This window comes from Mustela nivalis, assembly GCF_964662115.1.
Source record: "Mustela nivalis genome assembly, chromosome: 16".
NCBI classification, from domain to species: domain Eukaryota; kingdom Metazoa; phylum Chordata; class Mammalia; order Carnivora; family Mustelidae; genus Mustela; species Mustela nivalis.
Window position 1 is genome coordinate 62,271,014 of NC_139035.1, and position 22,577 is coordinate 62,293,590.

The window sequence follows — 22,577 nt, forward strand, 5'->3', positions numbered from 1 at the left end:
AAGAATTCCAGTATTTCTTTCCTGGGTGGGATTGATCACAATCCCTGACTACCTCCCTTATTCACTTGCTACTTGTTTATTGTTTACTGCCTCCCCGCCTCCAGAAGGCAAGTTCCACAGAGATAAGGAACCCCACGAAAGTTTTCCACACCTAGTCAAGAGTACACCCGGTAGGCTTTCAATAAATATTTGTTGAGTGAATAATCGTTGTCCTTAAAAGCTGTAAAGACAGGATGGAGACTCTAACAAGGACGGAACACGACACATTGAATACCAGAGTGAATCTGAGATTCCAATAAAAACGTACTGTCCTAGTAGTGGATTAGCCACTGCCTGCTGCTAAGAAGAGACGTGTTTGGGGGGATGAATACTGTGGTCAGCTGGACTGGATTCTGCCTTGCTCTTGTTCTCTGCAGGCAGAGGTCTTCAGCCAAATAGGTCAGAGACTGGAGGAATTTTTTTTAAACACGGGATGAGGCAGGTGTCATCTAGATGTGGATTTGGGGCCAAAGTCCTATGGAAGCAGAATGTTTGGGACACGTTGTTGTATGGGGCCCAGGCAGATACTCTCTATAACATCTCTGTATCCCCACTAAATCCATGGTGAGAGACTCAGCCCTTGGAAAAGCAGGGGGACTCGAGCTTTTGAGGAATGTGATCTAACGTGGGGTCTGGCCTCGAGATGGAAATCCAGTGCGCCAGGATCCCACTGCACAAGGCAGCGGCGGCTAAAATGGAATCTTACCCTGAGTCAGAGGCCAAGGAAACAGTGCCCCACAAATAAGATAAAAAGGAAAGAAACAGAGGCCTCTGAGGTAAGACAGAGGGCATGTAGGTGTCTTGCTGGGGTGGCAGCAATATCCCGGTAAGGGAGCAGGACAGTGACCAGGGATCCATCCCGGTAGCGTTGGCCCTCATGGGTCGCCTAGAACTCTGTGAGTTGACAGGGGGGCTGCTGGGCCAACCAAAGACAGAGAACAAGCCCGGATCCTTACCTTGGTCTACGGGAGGTTTAGAGAGCCCAAGCGGGCTGCTTCAGTGACGTCATTGAAAAGGGCTCAGGCAGAGGTCACTGGGAGCTTCTTGGAAATACAGGTGAAAATTTGGCCAAAAGTGAGAACCTTAAATGTCTCCCTAAAGTAACTCCTTTCTTCGAGGCTAAGGTTCGGCATGTGTTACCACCTCAGAACACAGCTGGAACTCAGGGCTGCTTACACAGAGATGTGTCTCACCGTATTAATAGCTCCTGGCCTAAGGTCTGAATTGCGTTTGTTAAACTTAACAAAATCAGTGGGGAGGCTGATGCGGCCTTTCCGGGAATACCCTGTGACTCCCATTCCTCCCCCTCCTCCTTGCCTTCCCCAAAGCTCAGTTCCTGTATTTCGAGGAACCTGTCTTTGAACTGAGAAGTCCAAAGATGTTAGGTGACCCAGGCCCAGCAGACAGAGCCCTGATGGGAGGTGATAGAAAAACCGGCTCCCAGTCCCCGCGTGGCCTTATCGGCTAGGACACTGAGCACATCACTTCACCCTCCTCTGAAAAATGAAGTGAGGTCACCAGAGTTTCTGAATTTAGTAGAGACTAAAAAGCCCCTTTCCATCAGTGGGCCAAAAATAACCTCTACCGTGGGTGTGAAGACGGTCTCAAGCAAAATACTGTTTGTGAGTTAAATATATGTAAGCACAGGAAAATTCCACGAAACAACAAATGCCACATCAGAGTGATTGTTTCCAGAGGGTGGCAGAGGGAATGGGGACTTCATCTGAAAGGAAATAAACAAAGCAAGAGACAGCCGTTGCCAGACTGATGATGCCAGCCGGCCATAAATGAAGGTGCGTCTGCCCTGCCACGTGTGAGGTCCAAAGAGTTGGGGGAGGTGGTCCTCGTGTATGAGATGTTGGTTGGACCACACCGATTGAAGAGGGAACAAGCTGGGAGCAGGGATTGTGACATGTGGTCAGCAGCTCGGGGCAGGATGGGTTAGGAAGATGAAGGGGGCACCCACACACCCCAGAAAGTTATAGGATGAGGAACCTGAAGCCCAAAGAACCTGCCCACGTCTGTGGTCTCCAGATGATCAGTCCAGCTCCCACATTACCAGGCCCTGTGAAAAGGCAGAAGGCCCCCCTCTCAAAAGCTTTCTCCGACTTTACATAATGAGACATTATGTAAAGGGCGAACTTAATTTAGACCCTGGTGTTGACCAGAACAAACAGCAATAAAGCAGAAATGATTAAAAACACGTCAATCACATTTATCCCTCAGAGCGTACAGTGTGTACACAGCCTCCCAATCAGCTGGGTTACTCCATCCACCCGACCCGCCGACCTGGTGTCTTGGGGTTGAGGAAACATCCAGAGGCCGAGGCAGCCCCCGCATCTCTGAAGGCACTTCTGTCACCACACCACCATCTGCCCAAACAATCTGCCTCTGCCAAAATGGGCAATGAAAGAATGAGAATGAAAGATCGCCCCGACGTGCTTCTGTTGATGAGCCCTGCTAGGACTGAGTTGCGTCCCCCACAAAGTTCATAGACTGAGTCACAACACCCAGCACATCTGAGGGTGACCAGATTTGGAAATACAATTTTTTGCAGATGCAATTAGTTAAGAGGAGGTCATACTGGAGTTGGGTGGGTCCCTAAGCCAATACGGCTAACGTACTTACATAAAGGGGAAATTAGGACACGCACAGATAGCACACCACATGAAGATAAAGGCAGAGATTAGGATGGTGTTTCCACAAACCAAGGAACACCAAAGACTATCAGCGAACCACCAGAAGCTGGGGAGAGACGTGGACCTAATTCTGCTCCCACAGAAGGGTGGGACAAGTCCATGGCAATCATCCTTCAGAAGGAATCAATGCTGACCATATCCTGATCGTAGACTTCCAGCATCCAGACTGTGACCCAGTACATTTCTGTTGGTTAAGGCACTTGCTTTGCGGACCTTTGTTACAGAAGCCCTAGCAAACGAGCCCACAATTTAGTGAATAAAGAATAATCTGTTACATTGGCTGGAAGGTGTAATGACGGAGCTCCAGCTCTTTGCTGAAGAAACAAGCTGCGTAAGAACAGAGTCTGCAACCATCACCCAGAAGCTATGAAGCCACAGGAACACCACTTGAGCTTCTGTGCCTCAGTTTCCTTAACCATAAAGATGGTTATAATCATACTCCTATTTCACAGGCTGAAATGAACTAATACCATTCTTGGCACAGTGTCTGGCAATAATTGTACTCAGTAAATACTCGCCGCTATTGTTAGTGCCTGTAAGTAACAAACACTTCCATGCATCTCGGTTCATCTTCCCTTAAGTTCCATGAGGGTGGTGGTATAATTCATACTTTACAACTGGAGATTCTGAAGCTCAGATGTTTTAATTAAACAATATGGAGTAGGTCTGGGGTATAGGCAGATCTGGGTTAGAATACCAACCCTGCCAACCCCTCGTTATATAACTTTGGGCACATTTTTAACTCCTTTCAAACCCTATTTTTTCAGATTTCAAATGAAGAATTGTGTGAGCGAGATGTGCCTGGCCAGTGTCTGGTTTATTCTTGGCCTCAGATAAATTACTTTTACTATTATTAAGTAACTTGTCCACAATCCCACGAATTATTGGTAGAGCTAGAACTTGGACAAGCTTCAGAGATTTCTGATCTACCTCACCACCTCCCCTGAGAGCCAAGAGTAAATATCAAAGCAGGAAAATGTTGCAAGATACAGGAGAACAGGTCATCTCTGGGAAAGAAGGACAAGTGGAGGTCCAGGCAGCAAAGAGTAACATTGCAATGGAGATGGGGGAAGAATGGGAGGAGTCCCCTACAATCAACTCACCACCAAGAGGTTGATTGGTTATCTCAAGACATGGTGCCTATCAGGGACTCAGCTTCAATCTCAATTTTCTGTGGTCTTTTGCTCCCCTTATAATTAATTCCTGAACTTTATTCTCTGTGTTTCCTCCAAAAAAGAAGACCTTCTGTCTTTCATAATTTGCCTTGAATTGGTTACTCTCAGCCTTTCAATCTTTCTCCAGTGTGTCAAAGACACTGAAGATAGTCATCTGATTCTATAGTCTTTGGGATTACTATCCACCTGCCCCCCGCCCCACCACCAACCACTCAAACACCTGAAATCGGGCTCCTCTCAGTGCTTTCCCTGTCAAATGGTCTGATCAGGAACTCAGCTGTCCTTTCCAGATTGGCAGCTGTCCCTAGGGGAAATTACGATCTTACTCCTCTACAATTCCATATTCTCCTAGATCTTGTCTTTAATTATTCAATATCTTCTAAGTTTTCCTATTACCTTCAGATATATTTTCTACCCTAAGCAAGATAGTGGGTCTGAGGTATCCGGCCTACCACAACCAAAAATAGAAATCCTATTTCCAGATTTTTCTAATGCAGGAAACATCTCTCTCTCTCTTTTTTTTTTCTTACTGATTCAGATGGTCTTCTTGTAAATTAAGAATGTTAATTAACTGTCATGTGTGCTACCAATATTTTCTTCTTGGTTGGTGGTTTGACTTTTGACATTATTTGAAGCATTTCTTTTTGCCAAACGGATTTTTTTTTTTAATTTCTTTATGTAGTGAAATTTATCCTGCATTTCCTTTGTGACTTCTGGATTTTCTCTCTTGATTAAAGGCTTTGCTCTTTCCAGGATTATTAATATATCAACCAATGCTTTCATTTGGAAAGCATGAGTTATTTTTATGTTTCAATCTTTAAACCATCTGTAATACCAATTTTATTTTCCACAGGAAGAATAAGGGAGATTTTTGGAAAAGATTCTTAAAATATTTTGTTTTTTATTAAATCAGAAAGTACCAGATATCTTTTCTACCTTTTCTTTTACATAATATCTTTTAATTAGACAACAAATACATCTTCTACAGTAGAAAATGTGGAAGACAGAGAAAAGCATAAGAAAATTAAAATGTCAATAGTAAGCCCAGTGGTCAGATATAATCCATGTTAGTATTCTGGTTTATCTACATCAATCTTTTGAGACACCGCTACAACCTTTGTAGAACCAATCATACATTATAGAGTTAGTTCTATAGATATAGATTTGATTTCTTATTTTGTATTTAATATTGGACCATGAGATTTTAGCTCTATATACTATGGGACTCTCTGGGAATGCTGTCTACACAGAAAGAATATCCCAGGACTAATTCAAGGAGAGCCCTTGGCACCTGGGTGGCTCAGTCATTTAAACATCTGCCTCTTGGTTTCAGCTCAGGTCATGATCTCAGGGTTGTGGGATTGAGCCCCAAGTCAGGCTCCATGATTGTCCAGGAGTCTGCTTGGGATTCTTTCTCTCCCTCTCGCTCTGTCCTTCCCCACCTTTCCACCTGGCTTTCTGTTTCTCTAAAACAATAAAACCTTTAAAACTCAATCACTCAGGGGCACTTGGTGGCTCAGTGGGTTAAAGCCTCTGCCTTCGGCTCAAGTCATGATCTTAGGGTCCTGGGATCAAGCCCCGAATTGGGCTCTCTGCTCAGGAGGGAGCCTACTTCCCCCTCTCTCTCTCTGCCTGCCTCTCTGCCTACTTGTGATCTCTGTCTGTCAAACGAGTAAATAATCTTTTTAAAAAAATCAAAAAATCAATCAATTAATTAATAATAAAAATAAAACAAAACAAACAAAAGAGTGCCCTGAAAGTCCTCAAGTCCAAAGCTGTTCTAATCCTGAGGAATGTAAAAGTTTCCTCCCAAATTCTCATGTGAACCCAGAATCTGAAAAAGGAAGTCACCACCTCCCTTCTCTAAAGAACCAAAGCCTCATCCAGCACAGAAGGCCGATCTCTGGTTGCATTGTTGTGACTCATTCCCTAGTCCTGTCTCCTAAGTAGAAAGACCACATTTGGATCTGGACAAAGGTGGGATCTGCAGGGTTAACCACAAGGAGAGAAAGAGACGGAAGAGACGAAGAAAAGGAGAAGAAAACATTTGCTGGGCTTCATCCTTGGGTATCATTTGTCCAGATGCCTTTGAGGAAACCCAAAGGCTGACATTTATGTCAGGTTCCACATGAATTCTTGAAGCTGGTGTCATGGAGGGGGTGGCAGTTTATCCAGAGGGCTCGGTTTGCCCATGGCGAAGAAAAGCAAGGGTAAGCAGCCTGGATGGAGGGGCAGCCTGGATGGAGGGGCGTCATGACACGGGGACTCTCCAGGGCTTTCAGTGCATGGCTTCTTGCTTGGAGCTACTGGGGAAACCATCCAGTGGCCCCCAGTCTCAGTCTTCCTCTGTAAACCAGTGGGAAGAAGAAAGGAGGAACGTAACAAAAACAGCATTTACCAATGGCTTTGTGTGTGTGAATCACTGTGTATATCACACGTTATTGTCTTTGATCTTCACAACAACCCTATTGGATGTTTTTGTTCTCATCTTACAGGTGAAAAGCTGAAGCACAGAGTCCAGAAACTCAATATGGTTACGCATCTAGGAAGTCAACGGCAGAGCCAGGATTGAAAGGCAGGCGTCTTATTCCAAAGCACATGATCGGTCCACAAAATTCTGGTTCTGTCATAAGCAAAGCACTTGACTCCTGAAAAATGAACCATCCTGCTCTTAATGTGAAAGAAGCAACAGTCACAATGAGAAGTAATCAAAGACAGACACAGCCTCTCGTGACCTAAGACATATGAAGTTATCTGTAAATCTGATCGCAGTGATGCTTATGTGTTTGCAGTCACAACACGAGAGTCTGTGACTCAACATTTAATTTATTCCTACAATAACCTATTTATATCACAGGCAGTCAGCATGCTCTATAAATAGAGGGTAATGAAATCTTATTTTTAAGACTCATAAATTTAAATTTAATTAACTACCTACATATGCTCATATCTCCATCAATGATCAACTATTCCATTAAAAACAGTGCAAGTCTGTTCCAGCAACCACAATCAGATCTACCAGAAAACTCTCATGAGGGCAAAGGAAGGAATCTGGGTGTCCCTCTTAGCTACCTGCCTTCCTGCCTATACGTCTGCCCCCTGAGCTCTCTCTCTCTCTGTCTTTTCCTCTGCTCATCAAAGCCCATTCTCAATAGATCTAGCTACTGGGTTATCTACAATTTAAGGTAAATTTTAAACAGTGTGCTACTGGGTATTTAAGTCATTCACTACTTAGCTTCGCTGCGGGAGGTACAGGAACAGAGGAGGGCAAGATCGGCCCCGGCCTTTCTGCGGACAGTGGTATTGTCATTACATCAACCCCCAATGCTGAGAAAGAGACCCGAGGGAGGGGGAAGACAAGCTTTTCCTTTCTCTCCACGGAAGGATCACAGGCATTGTTCGAGAATGCGGGTGGAAACAAGGCTTGACAAGGGGAAAATACTGGACTTAGGGGAAGCTGGGATTCAGCTTCCCTATCACTACTCAGCTCCCAGCTCCAGGCAAATCACCCTGCATTTGGGGACCTCTATTTCTCCAATGGAGAAACTTGAAGTAACCCCTTCCAAGACCTTGCGACGTCAGTTTTCTAGGATTCTAATACTTGAGCATCCTTGAAATCACAGCATGGGGATTAATGACTACTGTGCTTATCATTTATAAACAAGCAGGTTTTCACAAGAAGATCTTCGTCCCCAACCTCCAAAAGCATACCTGCCCTTTCCTGACGTATGCAAGAAGTCCCTGAATTCTGAGACTGAATTTTCATTGGCTTCCACCCAAACTCCTGCCTATCAGCACATGCCATTTCTACCACAACCTGGGACCCCTCCTGCTGCTCACGTACCCCCCTCCCCTCACCCCAGGACCACCCTCTCTCTCCCCAGGACCCAGGCCTCTTGACTGACCTGAAATGTGTGCTAATACGAGGCAAACCATGGGGGTTGGGGAGAGGGGGGAAGAAAGGCTCCTTCAGGTGCTGGACGAGGAACCCAAAGCATCACTGTCTTTATGACACATCATCACGAACGGTTCCTGCCAGCTCTCAGACTGTCCGAACTCCTGAGATGTCACTCCTCCGGGCCCCCTTCTTTTCTTGGTAGCCCCCTGGACCCCCCCTCTCCCTGCCTTTCCTCCTCCCTCCCCTGCCCAGCAACTCCCACCGCAGCTGGGAAACTGCAGGCGGTTGAGAAAGGGCACAACTTGGCTCCTCTCCCAAAGCAAACAATTAGGAAGCATTAACTTCCCTTAATGGGCAAAGCAACATTAAGCAGATGGAAGCTCAGACCTGGGTCACTTTGCACAGAGCCCAAGCTGTGAGGGGGCTGCCAGTGTTCGTATGTGACCTCTAAATTGAAACTTAATTGGCCATTAATGGAATTCATCTAATTAAAAACACTTGTAATTAAGCACGAAGAAGAAAAACAGCCTGCATTTGGGACTTGGAGAAAGCAGAACTACATTTGATATGGTCAATAAACCCATACTTAAGAACATATTCCATTATTTCCGGTCTTCTATCGTGCAGTGCTTCTTCTGCACGAGGAAGCTCCCTCTAGTACCCTCCCCTCCCTGACTTTACCCCTCACAATCCAGGATCTTCGGGACAAGTGGCAGTGGCAGCTGTGGGAGCTCTATGGTGTCCCCCAGGTTGTAAGGCAGGAGCAATAAGGAAACTCTTTAGAAAGAGTAAAAGATTGCTGCTATAGCTTGAAACTGATCGATGCACCCCATTTGGGACCCCAACGTTTAAGGGGTCCTCCAAGATAAGAATGGAGTTTCATAAACTTATTTTTTGTGCATTTCAAAAATGCAAATAGAAATAGCCTATTGACCTGCAAGGAGGAGGAAAAATGAAGTAAGTAGACTCTCAGAGAAGTGAAGTAGTTTGCCCAGCGTCACAGAGCACAACATGACAGAGCCAATGCTTTATAGCAAACTTGTTACCCGTCTCATGAATCAGTGGAAGGACGCAATGAGATTACATTTGTGAAAACTAGAACCTGTGACTATAAAGTGTATCATCAGTAGGTCCAGTTGTACCTTCTTGGAAGGAAACAATGGGAACGCAAACCCACCCATCACAATAAAACCCCTAATGTGTACACAGCGCCCCTAGCCCTATGCCTCACCAAGAGAGGCCACTACAGGAGAGCAGTGAGGAGTGCATGCTTTGGACCTGATTGCCTGGGCCAGATTCTGACTCTAGTATTTACCTGCCAACTGCGTGGCCTTTGGGAAAGCTACGTCTCTCTCAGTTTGCCCACCAGGAATACGGAGAGAACAACAGTCCTGTCCCGTAGAACTCAATGAAGGCATAAAACATTCTTCAGACAGGATCTGGCACGTAACGAGCACCCAGAAGTGTTAGCTATCATTCTTAATGGGCCCAGATTAACAAGAGGTCCAGTCTCTCCCCAGAGCTCCCCTTCCCTGTTGCATTCCCAAACCTCCTTGTGCGCTTAGTGGTCAATGGAAGAAGATCATTCCCGACTCCTCTCCCAGCTCGTGCATAGAGCCAAGATGCTCATGCGGTCCTCGGGGGCTGTAGAAGGCAGCAAAGCTGCCCCAGATGCTGGAAAAAATGTCTCCGCTCTGGGTTTGCTGCAAGAGCTGCTGCCCAAATCAGACGCTTCGTGCTGCCCCTCGCCGGGGGCCTCTCTGAACCGCCCACTCCATGCCTTCTGACAGCGAGGGAGCGGACACGGCTCCCTCTGCACCGCACCATCCCGAGCATAGCCTGGACTCAGCTCGCTACCGTGCCCTCCCTTATCCATGGGGGACCCATTCCGAGACCCCCAGTGAATGCCTGAACCTGCGGATAATACCAAACCCCATATATGCTATGTTCTGTCCTATACATGCCTCCTGGGATCGAGTTTAATTTATAAATTGGGCACAGTGGGAGATGAACAATAACTAATTATGAAATAGAACAATTCTGACAATATACCACAAGCGACGTTCTGTGAATGTGGTCCCCCCCACCCCGCCGTGCCTCTCTCTCCATACGTTACTGTCCTGACGTCCCCCTTCGCCTTGTGAGGATGTGAGATGATGAAACGCCCGCGGGATGGGAGGAGTGAGGCGCAGGTCACAGGCAGTGACGCAGCGCTGTGCTACTACGGACCTCCCGACGCTACATCGGAGGGGTGGTCTCCGCTTGGGGACAGCGGTTGACCAGGTGTAACAGAGGAAAGCGAGAGCCGGACAAGCGGGGACAACTGTCACCTGAGCTGAGACCCACCTGAGAGTCCCCGAGCGGATGTCGGCCTGTCCCTGTCCTTGTCGGCCAACCATGCGCTGGGAGCCATGACCAGCTGCCCGGTGCCCCGGAACATGAGCTTGTCTCATTCCGGCCCAGACAGAGGGGGACGCCCAGCCTGCCTGTTTCTTCCCCAAGACGAAGCCCCACCAGGGCTGCCTTCACCAGCTGTGATCGAGGCAGAAGCGCTCTGCACTTGGGGCTTAAGACTCTGTGGCGACCATCTTGAATTTCTTAATAATGTTCACTTTGAATTTATGTCTGTAAGCGAGGTCCAACAGGACAGTGAAGCGGGTGCTGTCAGCCCCCCAGCTCTGTGGGGCAGGCGCTTGGGCTCCCTCTCCTCACCCCTGCCCCATGATGGCTGTTGTCCTCTGCCCAGAGTGACTACTCCCATCATCTGAATGGGTTGGGGGGACAGAACCTAGGTAGGACAGAAGAGTAGGGGCGGGTGTCTGGGCCGTGCCAGGGGGTCAGCCGTCCCTCCACACCGGGCGGGCAAAGCCAAAGAGCAGTTGGCAGACAAGCAGGAGTGACAGGCATGGGGCTGGCAGGGAAATCTTGCCAAGTCCCTGCACCGAGTTGCAGTCCCTTGACGTCCGCCTGTCCACCAGGGTTCAGGGCAGTGGGCCATGGAAAGAGCAGGCTGATTTCCCATCCTTGCCCAGGACCCCCATTTTCATTCTGCATTGGGTGGGCAAATTATGTAGTGAGCCCCAACACTTCGTAGGATGACTGGCCATGGGAAACCAATCACCTCTCAGGAAAACCCCATTTCTTCTACAGAAATACGGTGAGACTCCGTGACCCCAACAAGCCAGGGGTCTTGGTGTTATCTGTGATCACTTATAATAGATACTGTGCCAGTATGAAATCATGTTATACCACAGGGCTTTACATACCATATTATTAAATTCCAAAAAGTGGTCCTACAGGTCTCCATCCTTTCAGGGTCCCTTTATGGTGATAATAACAGTAAGCAGACCCGTGACCCACAGACGGTCTTGATTTGCCACACAACTGGAAACAATGAGAAGAAATATCGTTCAGGAACATTCTGATGAAAGTAAGGGCTATGAATACCAGGGTAGGGTAAAGTCTCATTTCACCTGACTTCCTGGTGCTTCCTCGTACGTGGTAAGATTCCTGCTGCCACAAGGGACACCCCCATCTGCAAATGTAGCCAACCCTAAGAGGCGGGGACACATGGAGAGGTTTCTAAGGAAACTTGGACTTTTCCAAAAGAGTTGTAACTCAAACCAAACCATCTCTTCTCACTTCTTCCCACTCACCCAGGAGATAAGTACTATAAATCGGCCATCCAGAGACAAATAACTCCACAGGATGCTTGGAATGGTCTTACAGAATGGTGCCGAGGTTTCTGATAAGATAAAGTGGCCACTGGCATGATCTACCTTTCCTGTACCTTTTGACCAGCCTTCTATTTCCTACAGGTCTGCCGTGTGAGTCGGGCAGAAAGGGGTTGGCGGAAGGAGTGAGAAGTGTCCGTAGCCGAGAGCAACAGTAGGGACGTTGGTCAGTCGACCTAAGTAGTTGCTCTTCCTGGCAGACAGTGGCTATCTCTCCAAAAAGGAAGTTCCCAGACTCTACCTACAAAACAGGTAAAGTCCTAATCATCCTAAAGAGGACGTGGTTCTAAGTTTCACCTGTGGGTCGAACCACGTGTCCCTCAATAGCAGGAAACGCGGCTTGCACATCTCCTAATCTCCAGGGCGTGGCCCAGGGTTGAAACACACGTGGTGCAGGATAAACGTGGCAGAGAGTGAGGACACCGGCCATGACAACACGGGGAGGCATGTGGGGGTTTTCCTCCACTGGCTTCACAGAATTCTCTGGAAATTTATTTTGAGTGCAGAGATAAACATGGTAATAATCGAAAGCTAGGAGCCTTGTGAGACCCCGCATGTGTATAATTTCACCGCTGAGCGTGGCGCCAGGTGTGTGTTGGGGTCGGGGGGGATGGTCCGGAGTTATTTGTGAATGGAAAATGTGCCACTTTCTGTGACTGTCCCCTCTTTGGAACAACTGGACTTCGTTGCTTGTCTGTGATTTTGGATGCAGGACGGAGGCCGAATCTTCAGAGCCTTCAGGAACGTCGGAGAAAATCTGCACTGGGGGTGGAGGGGCCCATCTGCCTACTTTGTCAGGAGGAAGCTCCTCACGCTGGGGACCCGGGCCGATCCTCCCTTCTTCCCAGCTGAAGGACTTCCTAGCAAGAAATACCAACAAACCAGCCAGGACTATCCCGTGGGGAGCAGGGGCCAGAGAAGGCAGCCATCTCCCTCAGCCACCTGCTTCCCACACTCTGCTTTCCTGAGGCCTGACTTATAAGGTCAGAGGGCGTTAACCAACAGAATGATGTGCTCCACAGAGCACAAGCAACAAGTAACAAGACCGAGACCCAGCAACCCCTCCTTCATCTCTGTAAACCCCTAACCAGGAGAGGCTCTATTGATCAAAACGGTTAGCCTCGCCCAGCCGCTGCCTGCTTCCAGAAACCTTCCCGGTTTGAACCCACAGAGGGCAGCTGCCCAGGAGAACCCAGTTCTGGCCTGTTGAAGAAGAACGTAGACCCGCCCCGTACATTTGGGGCCGGAGCATTCCTCTCCCCAGCAAACCACGACTGGAGGTTGGATGGCATCAATCTGATCTAGTCTGTTTCCAAGAAATACCAAAATAGAAACAAGAAAGGAGTAAGGTCGGGTTGAACTGGAATCCCTCCCCTCCCCCGCGTGCTTGGGGCATCCGGACAGGATTGTTGTGGATAAGCTTCTGTTAGACCCTGAGGAATGTCTCCCTCCCCGGACAAGCACTGAGAGAGCAAAACAGCTCCCACTGAGTGAAAATCCAGCCATCGACTCCCCGAAAAGAGAGCTCTATCAAGATTCCTTGAAAACATAACAAGACACCAAGTTTTAGAAAACAAGAGCCTTTTCCTCGGCACAAACGCATCACTGTTGTCTAAGGGGCAATAAACCGGATGTTGGAAACGCAGCCCATGACACTGCGACCGGACAGATCTCTCGCCTCTAGGGGAAAATGCACCTCCAAAAGAAAAGCTGGATTCTAAGTGTTTGAATGTAAGCTTTTTCCTTTAAGGGGCAGGTAGATATGTCACTGCCTCACAGACACAGAATGGGTAAGAGGTAGGACTCAACGGCTTTGGTTTTGCAAAAATATTCACCACGCAAAAGGTATAGGGATAAACACCTATTCAAGGCAGAACCCCTTCATCAGCAGTGTTACAAATGATAAGGGCCATTGCTTTTGATGCACAGAGGAACCCGATGGTCCTCAAAGTGTGGCCCCAGATCAGCATCAGGATCATCTGAGAACTTGTCAGAAATGCAAATCCAAACCCACTGAACTAGAAATTCCAAGGATGAGAGCCAGCAATCTGTGTTTTAACAAGCCCTCTGGAGATGCCTCCCCTCATCCCTAAGGAGATTCAATTTCACTGGTAGAGGGTGTGATCGGGATTTTTAGAAGCTCCCCAGGGGATCCCAAAGTGCAGTGAAGTAGGGAAACCACCGGGCTAGGAGTCAGTAACCGATCTCTACACAGTCTCAGAATTCCTTTGTGCCCGGCATTTGCAGCCACTTCAACTCTGAGGAACAAATTTTCAAGGAGTTACTTGCCTCTCAAAACATTGATGGGAGGGGTTCCTGGGTGGCTCAGTGGTTAAAGCCTTTGCCTTCGGCTCAGGTCATGATCTCAGGGTCCTGGGATCGAGCCCTGCATCGGGCTTTCTGCTCAGCAGGGAGCCTGCTTCCCCCCCTCTCTCTGCCAGCCTCTCTGCCTACTTGTGATCTCTGTCTGTCAAATAAATAAATAAATAATCTTAAAAAAAAAAAAAATTGATAGGAAAACTCAAACAGATTGGCCGCTGCCAGGTGAGAGCCCTGGGCTCTGGGCCCACGTTCCTGGACACATTCTTGCTTACTGAGTTGGGGGCAGCTGGGGGACACTGTGCTCAAACCCTGCGGTAGGTTACCATGAATTTGCTATTCCTTTTTTAAAAATAAAAATATATTGGGGCACCTGGGTGGCTCAGTCAGTTAAGCGGCTGACTCTTGGTTTCAGCTCAGGTCATGATCTCAGGGTTTTGAGATCAAGCCCCTCATCGGGCTCTCTGCTGAATGGGGAGCCTGTTTGGGATTCTCTCTCTCCCTCTCCATCTGCCCTTTCTCATGCACCCCCCACCCAAGCTCACTAGCACACTCTCTCAAAACAAACAAACAACAAAATAAAAAACAAACAAAAAAATACATATATTTATCAAACCATATAAAATCAATATTAAACAATCATCAGTTTTAAAAGCAATACTTCAGAACAACGTTTGAAAGTCTTTGGTATGAGGGGCTACTGGGTGGCTCAGGGGGTTAAAGCCTCTTCCTTCAGCTCAGGTCATGTTCTCAGGGTCCTGGGATCAAGCCCCGCATTGGGCTTTCTGCTCAGCAGGGAGCCTGCTTCCTCCTCGCTCTCTCTGCCTGCCTCTCTGCCTACTTGTGATCTCTGTCTGTCAAAAAAAAAAAAGTCTTTGGAATGAAATAGTCACTTTCTTACCAATATTTCGCTCTTCTTTTATCAACTCATCCCGTATCATTTTAGCATCAAAAGCCGTCTCAGTAATTTAACTTTGACTTCGGGTAGCTCAGCCTGAGAGTGACCCTTGGTTGCTTGCGCCCAAGGACACTTGTGTTCTTTGCTTCAGTCAGAGGCAACTCAGCCCATAGATTCTATGCCTCGAGTTCAAGAAAGGGATGCCCCGCTTGGCCGTGGGTAGCAGCAAAATGGAAACCGCGAGGATGGTCCGAGGGGCAGAGAGGGTGATGGGATGAGTGGGGGCACAACAGCCAACACCAGAGCAAGGACGCCGGGACCAGAGCCCAGGAAAGAACACAGCACCAACCACTGATACGAGCCAGGGATCCAAATTCTAGGCTAAATTATAGAAGATCAAGCCACGGGTGGGAAGACAGGCATCAGCAGACAGAATAAGCAGGTCAAGAACTTAGAAGCAGAACAAAGGCAAACACTGAACAGCAAGAAGACACGGATGTTGACAGTACAAATGTCCTTGATACCGATTCTGTTTGAAACCAAAACGGGGCTTACACCAGGACAAGGTGACTGCAGAGAACCACGTTCCCGAGCCCCGACTGCCAGTGCAGCAGGGGACTGCACACAGTAGGCATTCCATCCCACATTATGGAATGAATAGTGTTTCAGAATCATCCGTGGTTGGGACTACCTAACTCTCTCTCTCAGGGGCCAGGGTGCATCCACCACGGCCGGCCCTCACTCTGCCAGAAACAAATCTATCACAGTCGCTGGAGTGTGGAAGGTGAAGTCTAGGCGTGCGTTGGGTAGAAAACACCAAGCTCTCCCCTAGGAAATCTGGATTTGGATCCTAGCTCCGTTTCTAACTAACTATGCAGCTTTGGGCACGTTCTTTTATCCTTCTGCCTCTCAGATCCTTTCCTGGACAGTGAGGCAAGTGAGGCATGGGAACACCATCTGAGGGTGAAAGCACGTCCAGACTCTAAACCCCCCTGGCTCTGCACAGCGGCAACATTCCCCAAAATCCATCCCCGAAGATTGATTTGTCGTGTCAGACTGCAGAGGGCACCTGCCTATTACGGGCTCCCTGTGGCTGGCGATCTTCCAGACGTTTTCAAGGTCTCCGTGGTCAATGGAAAGTAAATCTGATTTTTCAGGTTGTTTATGCAACCAAAGGGCAACCCTACGAAGAGACTGATGCCAGCCTTGGAGGGCTGTCGTTGGCCAAGTCTAACTGGAAGTTTTTCAAGTTTTCCCTAAGGAAAGCCCCTGTACCCTGCCATCACAGGCAGAGAAGCAGAAATCAGAGGCAGGGAACCAGATGTCTGGTTTTGGCTTTGGTCTTCATGCACTGGGGTCAGAGGTGGGGATGGGGGCAGGGGGACAGCAGGGAAAAGGATCCCAGACAGAGGGAGAGCGTTCTTTCCTCCTTCACACCCTCCCGAGGGCCAGGCCCACACCCGGAGCTGCTACGTGCTTCACAGCATTCCCAGCCAGATGCGGGCTGGCCCAAGGGGCAGCCATCTGGACTTCAGAGCCCATTATAGCCGTAACAGGCAGCTGAATCTAGTTATCCACGGCGGCCTCTCCCAGCCTGCGTGTCTCGAGCTGGAAATCACACACTCAGGAAGCATCTGCTTGGGACACGAGACACCGCTCCCATGGGGATCGACAGAGGAGAAGAATGTGGGGACATGGACACAGGCACACAGACTAGTGGCTGAAGCAGGTTCTGGGCAAGGCGTGCAGGCCCCTTCTTGCCATCCTGCCCCTGCTCTATTACCCTCTCTCGTCCATGCTCTGTAAGGAGCATGGACACACACATATTACCGAAATCACCCTCTCAGGGACACGGCTGCACATAGAGCATGGTGTAAAGCAGGACTAGATGAGAGATACCAGAACGTCCAGGACTGTAATCCAAGCAGAAAGCCGCCTACACTGGGACTAGTCACATCCACAGACTGCCCAGGCCCTGGATGAGAAGAGCTCACTCTGGGGGCTGCTGAGACCCTCAGCTGGGGTGTGCAGAGAAAACACTGTGCTTCCATCCATGGCCCTTTTTCCTTGAACCCATACAGGGCCATATGTGGCATTGGAAAGGCCGACAGCTATATTGAGGACGGGACACACAGGAACAAATTCTATCTCCCTCTGCTCTGGTGGCATGGTGCCTAAATGTGCCTCCCTTCTCCAGGATGGGTCAGGGTTCCCTCCCGATGTCTGAAAGAGAATATTAGGGCAAAGGTCGTAAGAAGTCCTGAGTGTCCCCAGCCCCGTCTTCCCATGACTGGCTCTGTCTGGTCACGGCTAACCGGGCTTTTGTGAAAACCCCACATGTCTTTTTGCTGCCATGACTAGCACAGACTGTCCCCTCTTCCTGGAAGGTCCTCCTGATCTAGTCCACCTCTACAACATGCTAGAAGCAGGAGAGAGGTCAAGACCACCTCTGAGATCTGGGGAAGATCTGGGTTCAAATCCCAGCTTGGCCACCCCTATCCAGTATAGAAAGGTAACAATTTGAAGTGTCTTGGATTAAACTGGCCAGACGACGGCTAATAACGCCTCTCACTCAGTTGGTGCCATCTACCTGCTGGCCATGTTGCTGAGAAGTTCGTTCATATGAATGAGTTGTTTCTTTACATTCCGTCTCCTGTGTTCTCGTAGCTCACAAGTCTGACTTTCAGAAGCAGGAGGGGAAAGTGTTACTACCAATGAAACTTTGAGGGCTTAAGGCAAAAGAACTGGAGAAGAAGAAACAGACAAATATTGGTCCTCTATGGAGAGAGAGAGATGTAGGAGAAGAACTGTCAGCCTGGAGTCTATTAACACAAAAAAGGTGATTCTGTGTGGCCAACAGAGCTCTCAGGAAGGCAGACTTAAGGCCAGAAAAATGAAATACATAATCAGACGTAGGTCTAAAAAGAGTGAAATTTCCTAAAAAATAATAAAAAAGTAAGGAATAAGGGGATCAGCACAAAACAAACCAAAGCAGATGAATGGGCTGTTCTCTATTTTATATATGCAATACATACACAGATACGGACGCCTCTCTCTATATATATATATTTATCACTTATAAGTCTATATATTATATAATATATATTTTATTAATTATTAGTATTATGATATATATTCTAAAGTATGTTAATATTTTATGTACTAAGTATTAATAGAATAGCATATTCTATTAATATATATTACTATAAAATAAGGAGCCGGGACAGGGAAAGAGCTCAGCCTGCATCCACTACGGCCTGGGACTGGGAAGACCGGTGTCAGAAAGGCAAACGTGTGAAGCAAGCCTCGCAGGGCAGGAGCAAAATGCTAAGGGAGCCAAGGAGGCTCTTTTCTGACGGAGAAACAAGTGCTCATTCAATGTCCAGAAAATAGAAAAGAGGGAACCATGGCTCAAGAGGGGCTCTGTCTGGGCTGATGACGAGGAGGCTGAACAGTTCTGCTGGTGTTTGCTCCCCTCTACCCAGTGAGGACCAGCATCGGCCAGTTAGGAACTGGGGACAAACTTCATCAAGAGGGAAATGAAGACCAAAATGAGTGAAAAGATTGCAGTTAAGTCCTTAGCAACTTAAAAGAACTCAAACCTCTTGCCCAGGCAAATTTTATCGTGACGATCATCATTTTATGGTTTTTTAAAAAGTCCTTTCATTCTGTTATTTTATGAACTTAGCTTCGAAACCGTTTACGAGGTTCAGAATGAAGAGCTGGCGTGGGCCTCTGGTCAGGGCCCTGCAGAAGTAAATCTTTGGTTGATACAGAAAAGTCGTGTTTTTCACTCTAACATCAAAGAGGAGAAAATGAAATCATGTGGCATCGTTCTATCCTTTAAAAAAAGTATTCTTTTAATGGATCCCCACTTCTATCATGAAAAAAATTGCTGCGGCATGAATCACATTAGGAAATGAAAGCCCCACTTAGCAAAACAGGATCTGGAGGACTCGAGGACCAGCAAGTGTGCCACATTGGAGAAAGGTGAAGGGAGGAGGAGGGCCGCTCGTTGGTGGGAACCTGCGCTCCGGCCCAGCCCTCACTTCCCGGGCTTTCCCAGCGCCTGGCAGAGGCCTGAGTGCCCAGCGCGTGGTTTAGGAGCGCCACCCTGTGTCAGACTCGGAAGGCACAGACACAAAGGGTTTTCACGGGACGAGCTTTAACTAGAGGCGTCGACCTGAAATTCCAGCCGTAAACTAATTTCTTTTTTTTTTTTTTTAAGATTTTATTTATTTATTTGACAGAGGGTGAGATCACAAGTAGGCAGAGAGGCAGGCAGAGAGAGAGGAGGAAGCAGGCTCCCCGCTGAGCAGAGAGCCCGATGCGGGGCTCGATCCCAGGACCCCGAGATCATGACCTGAGCCGAAGGCAGCGGCTTAACCCACTGAGCCACCCAGGCACCCCGTAAACTAATTTCTTACCTATGTTAATTTCTGGAGCCCATGCAACCTAATTCCAAAACACCTTTAAGAGCTCTGTATAAAGGGACGCCTGGGTGGCTCAGGTGGTTAAGCAGCTGCCTTCGGCTCAGGTCATGATCCCAGCGCCCTGGGATCGAGTCCCACATTGGGCTCCTTGCTCAGCAGGGAGTCTGCTTCTCCCTCTGCCTCTGCCTGCCTCTCTGTCTGCCTGTGCTCACTCGCTCTCTCCCCCTCTATCTCTGACAAATAAATAAATAAAATCTTTAAAAAAAAAAAAAGAGCTCTGTATAAGATGATTCCAAAAACTGTCTGCAAGCAGAAAAGGGACCGCATATCATCACCATCATCACCATCATCCTCATCATCATCGTCATCGTCCTCATCAGTGAGAGTAAGGACTCCCTTGACCGCACACGCACACACATGGCCTAAGGATTCGGGTGTTTCAAAGGAGAAGCTCTCTCTTACCCACTGTGCCCACGCCCTTGAGTCTTGCTTCAAACCCTCCCCACCTTCACACCCTGCACCTCAGAGAATAACAAACTTCCCCCAAACTCTTCTTGCGTCTTGAGAATTCTGCTGCCTGGCGCGCCGGGCACCTGCGTGGCTCAGCTGGTTCAGCAACTGCCTCTTGGTTTGGGCCCAGGTCCTGATCCCAGGTCATGGGATGGAGCCCTGTGTCAGGCTCTCTGCTGAGCAGGCAGCCGGCTTGAGATTCTCTCTCTCCCTCTGCCTCAGCCCCTCCCCCCACTCACATGCTCTCTCTCTTTCTGTATCTTAAAAAAAAAAAAAAAATTACATCTTAAAAAGACAAGAGAAGAAAAGAAAATTCTGCCACTTCAGACCTCAATTGAATCTCCAAGGCATTCTCTTTGGTGCAAATCTTGCTGAATTTAGAATCAGGAAAGGATCATCTTGGTCCTAGGGAGGGAGAAAGGAAGCGAAAGATGGTTCAGGGCACGTAGGTGGGCAGATAGAGGTCGGAGAAAAAGCAGGTGCTTTAAGGCCAAAGCACCTCTCCCCCATCTTTCCTTCCTAATTCACCTAAAATGTTAACATGGCTGGTGCCTTAGAATTAATTCTCTTTCAGTGACCCTGTAGACCAACCTAGATATTCCTTGTAAAAGCCAACAAACAAACATAAAGTCTTTCAGCTCTACTTGCAAAAATAGTAGCCCTGACCTTCTTGTGTTAAATCTGACTCCTGGGTTTTAATTATAAAGGGTCCCCACATTTACGCAGATGCTTCTGCTGATTTCCATGTGTTCACATGGCACTTGGTTCAAATCATTTCTCTCTGGTGTTAATTTTCCCAAACATGTGACCTGTTTTGTTCCATGATCCTGGTATGGAGAATATGTTAAAGAGGTGAACAAAATTAATTCTGGAGTCTCTTCATCTTTCTGCCTGCTACTGCCCTCAACTTGATGTTCACTTCCTTAAGGCAAAGATTACTTTTACCTTTCTCCATGGCTCTCCTGCCACTGAGCCCAGGGTTCTGCTGGATACACCTATGTTGAATTAACCCAGAAAGAATAGCAGTTGATGTGGGAGAAACTTCTTGACAGAGGCAGCGACAGAATTCCGGAATAGGCGGGCAGAAGCAAATCCCTGACTCTGGGCTCCTTATGAAGTGAAGAGATGTGGGGACCCTGGGTGGCCCAGTTGGCTAAGCGTCCAGCTCTTGGTTTCATCTCAAGTCATGATCTCGCAGTCGAGGGATAGCGCCCCAGGCTCTGCGCTGAGTGTGGAGACCGCTTCAAGTTCTTTCTCCCTCCTCCTTTGCTATTCTCAACTCGTGTTCACGCTCTCGCTCTCTCTCTCTCAAAGAAATTATTTTTAAGAAGGAAGTGAGCAGACGGGCGGGCAAGAAGTGCAAAATCTTAAGAAAGGACTGTAACTTCTCAAATAGCAACCTCTTCGATAAATGATGCAGGCGTTTACAGCCTGTGAGCTGCTGCCTCAGTGCAAAGATGGAGGGAATGAGGATGGGATGGAAGCTGAGGGAGAAACGGGCAGGAAAGAGCCTGAAGTGCGTCTGTCCATCTTCTGCGTGGAAGGGAAATCCGGTATGCAATCTGCCCTGGTTGCTTCCACTGCGACCCCCCCACCCCCGACCCGAGCCTCCAAGTTCAGTTGTTTGCATCCCTGAAGCCATTCCCAGGATTCTCTTATTATTAGAGGGAAGGTTGAACGGAGCTTTGACGTCAAGGAAATCTTTAATTTGTCCATTTCTGGGACTGGGTCAGATGGGATCCTAAGAAGAGGGACATCAGCTTCTCTGCACAGAGTAGTTGAGTTCAAAGTTGAACTCACCTCCCAAGGAGCAAGAAGGAAGGTCGGAATGCTTGGGGAGGACTGTGGGTCTCGATGGAGAGTGGCCACGACCCTCTTCTCTCATGATGTTGCCTCCCACTCTCTTCTGGAAGGTTCACAGGAGCTGCTGGTTTGTAATCTCCCTTTCTCGCTCTCCAGCAGGTGGCGCAATAAGACTCAAGATGGTTTGGAAAATCTTCCAGATCCCAGTTCCTCTGAAGATTGGTTTAGGGGGAGGAAGCTTCAGCCCCTCAACTCAGCCCCTAGACATAAGAAAATAAATGATGGGAAACACCGAGCATGGAATAGGCATGTACAGGCTAAGCTAAAATAGTCTGAGACTAAAGAGGTAGAGATAATAAAAGGGGTAGGAGGTTTGGTGGCTTGGATAGAAAATCATTTCATTCGACAGTTTTCCTCCTTCAAGACTAGACAGAAGCATTTCAAAATGTTAATAGGCTGATAAGTCCACAGGTCATTTTTTCACTCTTCCCTACACTTTTCCATATTTTCCAAATGCACTGTATGAAGCAGATCTAAATGTCATACCTACCAAATATTAAACGTCATTACAAAGATCTTTTTGCTTGTTTGTTTCTCACATTTCAAATTGGATTTTTTTTTTCTTTTCAGCATAACAATATTCATTGTTTTTGCACCACACCCAGTGCTCCATGCAATCTGTGCCCTCTCCAATACCCACCACCTGGTTCCCCCAACCTCCCACCCCCCAGCCCCTTCAAAACCCACAGGTTGTTTTTCAGAGTCCATAGTCTCTCATGGTTCACCTCCCCTTCCAATTTCCCTCAACTCCCTTCTCCTCTCCATCTCCCCATGTCCTCCATGCTATTTGTTATGCTCCACAAGTAAGTGAAACCATATGATAATTGACTCTCTCTGCTTGACTTATTTCACTCAGCATAATCTCTTCCAGCTCCGTCCACATTGATACAAAAGTTGGGTAGTCATCCTTTCTGATGGAGGCATAATACTCCATAGTATATATGGACCACATCTTCCTTATCCATTCATCCGTTGAAGGGCATCTTGGTTCTTTCCACAGTTTGGCAAC

At 47.8% G+C, this 22,577-nt stretch overlaps 1 long non-coding RNA gene across 1 annotated transcript; it reads right to left on the bottom strand.

The window, feature by feature from the left end:
* Positions 1-6,181: 6,181 nt before the first annotated feature.
* Positions 6,182-21,768, bottom strand: LOC309850362. The gene is made up of 3 exons (XR_014304213.1): positions 21,506-21,768; positions 11,078-11,195; positions 6,182-6,259 (listed from the first exon to the last, which is right to left on the bottom strand). It is a non-coding gene; the product is annotated as an uncharacterized lncRNA (long non-coding RNA).
* Positions 21,769-22,577: the final 809 nt, after the last annotated feature.